Genomic DNA, 5,000 nt, shown 5'->3' on the forward strand with positions numbered 1-5,000 from the left:
GCGTGTGTGTGTGTGTGTGTGTGTGTGTGTGTACATGTGCGCGTGCGTGCGTGTGTGTGTGCATGCGTGTCTTTACCTCCCGTAGCTCCAGCCTCTGGGCCACGGCCTGCAGACACTCCTGTGTGTGTGTGTGTGTGTGTGTGTGTGTGTGTGTGTGCGTGCGTGCGTGCGTGCGTGCGTTTTTGCGTGTGTGTGTGTGTCTCTACCTCCCGGAGCTCCAGCCTCTGGGCCACGGCCTGCAGACACTCCTGTGTGTGTGTGTGTGTGTGTGTGTGCGTGCGTGCGTGCGTGCGTGCGTTTTTGCGTGTGTGTGTGTGTCTCTACCTCCCGGAGCTCCAGCCTCTGGGCCACGGCCTCCAGACACTCCTGGCCCGTGCTCTCCACGGACAGCGTGCACTCGATCACGTTCCCGTCCAGCAGGCGGATCCCCGTCACGAACGAGTTCTTGCTCAGCACGTTGTAGCGCCGTGTGCGCCGCCGCAGCTTCAGGCGGAAGGGCATGTCTCAGGGGGGGGGGGGGGGGGGGGGGGGGGGGGGGGGGGGGGGGCCTGTAGTCGCGGCGACGGTCAAAACCGAGGGGTCAACCGAGGGGTCAATCGAGAGAGAGAACCAATGAGAGTTTGAGTCTGTGTGTGTGTGTGTGTGTGTGTGTGTGTGTGTGTGTGTGTAGGAGAAAGGGAGGGAGAAAGGGAGAAAGGGGGAGAGAGCGAGAGAGAGAGAGAGAGAGAGAGAGAGAGAGGCCAGGGGAGGGCGGGGTCTATGACCTGGCCGCTGCCCTCCTCACTCTCGCACGGCGCCAGCCACGCCACCGGGTGGAGAAATGCACTCTGGGAAAACGCTGGCCCATTCCAGAGACGTCCAGCGGGGGAGGGTGGGCGGGAGAGAAGGACGGGCCGGACCAGTGGGTTCTGAGGAGAGAGAGAACAGACCAATCAGAACCTCCACACGCTCACAGCAGGGTGAGATGAAACGGTTCGCTTGAAGGAAACGTGCAAGTCGTTTGGTCCGGCTTAGCTCAGGAGGTAGAGCGGGTTAACTAGTGACCGGAAGGTTGCTAGTTCGATCCCCAGCCCTCTTCTTAGCCGAGTGTCGAGGTGTCTCTGAGTAAGACACCTCGACCCAGCGAGCTGGCCGTCGCCCTTGCGTGGTTGACTCCGCCGTCGGTCTGTGTGTGTGCGTATGAACCGTTTTTATGAAGTTGGTCCGTACCCTGTAAGTCATCAGTATCCTGATGCTAACACCCGCCAATAAAACCAGCCATAACCCATGTCATAATCACTCACAGTCATACAGAAGGCAGAATCAGATCAATCATTGGGTCATAGCTATAACGCAGACGGAGATATAAAGATCGTCCTCTATCAGAGGCAGCAGAACTGGATGGCCCATGGTATTCAGATCAATCTCGAGCTAAGGCAGCTGCACTGCACTGTAAAGTGCATAACAATTCACTGCACTACACTATAATACACACTTCCTGTACTGCAACTCACTGCATTGTACTAGCCGGTGCTGCGTTGTACTGCACGGCACTGAATCGTGTACTGTACTGAGGGGAGGGGGAGGGGAAGGGGGGGGGGGGGATTAAGGCAACATGGCTGAACAGACATCAAACAGCGCAGACATACATGTACATCTGAGGGCCAACAGCTGGCTCCTAGGGGGAAACTCACAGAGCCGCTAAAGACTCATATCTGCCTGCGTGGGAGGCCTTCGTCTCCCCCGTCCTCCTCCTCCTCCTCCTCCTCCTCACTCCCCCTCCTCACTCCTTTGCTCCCCCTCTCTCTCTCCGTCTCTTCGCCACACCATACACCGTAAAGTATAACAATGTAAGATCACACATGCATTCGTGTAACCCTGACGCCCGCACGCACACAGACACATAAAAAACAAACAAACACACACACACACACACACAAGCACGCCAACATAACACACACACACACACACTGACACAAACACACACAGACACACTGAGACAAAGACACAGGGCAACGTAACGCGCGCACACACACACACATACAAAACAAACAAACACACACACACACACAAGCACGCCAACATAACACACACACTGACACAAACACACACACCGACACACTGAGACAACGACACAGGGCAACGTAACGCACACACACACACACACACACACATACAAAACAGACACACACGCAATGTGTGAGTGTGAGCTTTATAGTGTCGTAAAACTTTTCCCTGAACATAATGAAACAACAGAGAGAGGCCGACGGAGGCCTGAGGAGCGGTTTGAGCGCGGAGGCCGGACTTTGAGCACCGTCCCTGGGACGGCCACCGTATCTCCAGGCTTTCATGTTCCTCTCATCGCATGAGGGGGCTTTGAAGTGAAGGAACCCCAACACACACACACAGGCACGCACACACACATACACACAGGAATGCGCACACACACACACACAGACATGCACGCACACACAGGCAGGCACTCAAACACACACAGGCACGCACACACAGGCACGCACACACAGGCATAGGCAAGCACACACACACACACACAGGCACGCACACACACACACACACACATTAAAACGCACGCACACACAGGCACGCACACACAGGCAGGCACACACTCACACACAGGCACAGGGACACAGGCACACGGACACACACACACACACACACACAAAAACACACACACACAAACACACACACACACACACACACACACACACACACACAAACACACACACACACAAACACACACACACACACACACACACACACACACACACACACACACACACACAAGCGTTTGAGCTCCGACCTGATTGATGAGGGTGGGCGGGGCCCTGTCTCACGGTAAAAAGAAAATACGGATTCAAAAATAACTACAACTCTGTGAAGACCACCAGCAGCACCGCCCGTAGCCCACCCCGGTCCCTCCTGGTCCCTCCTGGTCCCCCCTGGTCCCCAAGCAGCCCACCACACACACTGTCACACACACATCAACATACACACACACACATCAACATGGAGGGGGAGGAGAGGAGGAGATGGGAGGAGAGGAGGAGGAGAGGTTAAAGACAGGGGGAGAGGAGGAGATGGGAGGAGAGGAGGAGGAGGAGAGGAGGAGATGGGAGGAGAGGAGGAGAGGAGGAGGAGGAGAGGTTAAAGACAGGGGGAGAGGAGGAGATGGGAGGAGAGGAGGAGAGGTTAAAGACAGGGGAGAGGAGAGGAGGAGCAGAGGTTAAAGACAGGGGAGAGGAGAGGAGGAGAGGTTAAAGACAGGGGGAGAGGAGGAGATGGGAGGAGAGGAGGAGGAGGAGAGGAGGAGATGGGAGGAGAGGAGGAGAGGAGGAGGAGGAGAGGTTAAAGACAGGGGGAGAGGAGGAGATGGGAGGAGAGGAGGAGAGGTTAAAGACAGGGGAGAGGAGAGGAGGAGCAGAGGTTAAAGACAGGGGAGAGGAGAGGAGGAGAGGTTAAAGACAGGGGGAGAGGAGGAGATGGGAGGAGAGGAGGAGGAGGAGAGGAGGAGATGGGAGGAGAGGAGGAGAGGAGGAGGAGGAGAGGTTAAAGACAGGGGGAGAGGAGGAGATGGGAGGAGAGGAGGAGAGGTTAAAGACAGGGGAGAGGAGAGGAGGAGCAGAGGTTAAAGACAGGGAGAGGAGAGGAGAGGTTAAAGACAGGGGGAGAGGAGGAGATGGGAGGAGAGGAGGAGGAGGAGATGGGAGGAGAGGAGGAGAGGAGGAGGAGGAGAGGTTAAAGACAGGGGGAGAGGAGGAGATGGGAGGAGAGGAGGAGAGGTTAAAGACAGGGGGGAGGAGAGGAGGAGCAGAGGTTAAAGACAGGGAGAGATTAGAGGTTAAAGACAGGAGTAGAAGGAGAGTAGGAGGATGACGAGAGGAGCAGGAGGGGAGGCTAAAGACAGGGAGGGGGAGATGGGAGGTGAGGAGGGCTGGATGTGTTTCTTCTTGTCCCGGGACCTGGCAGCGTGTGCTTGATCGTCAGCTTGGATCCCGGCCCAGATTCCTCTCCTCCCCGACTGGAAAAACAGTGCACACCTGACCCAAGTATGCACGGTGTGTGTCTGTGTTTGTGTCCCTGTGCGTGCGCGTGCATGTGCATTTGTGGCTGTCTGTGTTCGTGTGTGTGTGTGTGTGTGTGAGAGAGAGAGAGTAAGACAGAGACAGAGGGAAAAAAAGGATTTGAATGGACGAGATAAGCGAGAAATCTGGGATCTTGTTTTTGTCTGATAGCGTAACCCTGCCTTCATAACACGGTCTTCAGTCAGGCTCAGAGTTACCTTTGGATGAAGAGGCATCAGATAATATGGGGCGCTAGGCTAATTAGCTCACCTTTAACCTTCTCCAAAGAAGTAGCATCATCTGGTTCTCATGTGGTTTTAGTTGAGAAGTTTTTCATGTGGTTTTAGTTGAGTCACGCTGACACACACACACACGCACAAACTCACCCACGCTCACACACACACACGCTCATACACACACACACATACAAACACACTTTCTCTGGTACTACATGGAGTAAATAATTACACCACAACTGGCGAGTTTCGCTTTTTGAGGTGAAGAATCGGTTGGGCTGAACCAACACCAACTGCTCCGAGTCTACAGGAAGTGACCTCATAGGTTGCCGGTAAACAGACGGTAAAGAGGCACCCAAATTTTCTTCCCATGCACTGGACCTGGTAACTCATTGTCAACAGGTACACATAAACACACACACAAACACACACACACACACACACACACACACACACACACACACACACACACACACACACACACACACACACACATATAACCACGCATGCACACACTCGCACACATGCACACACACACAATTAAAGGCTCCAAATACAAGCTCTCGATTTGGTAACTCATTGTCAACAAGTACAAGCATACACACACACACTTACAAACACAAACAATTGCGCACACTCACACATGCACACACACACACACACACACACACACACACACACACTCACAACAAAAGGCCCCAAA

This window comes from Pollachius pollachius (assembly GCF_949987615.1).
Source record: "Pollachius pollachius genome assembly, chromosome: 16".
Lineage (NCBI taxonomy): Eukaryota > Metazoa > Chordata > Actinopteri > Gadiformes > Gadidae > Pollachius > Pollachius pollachius.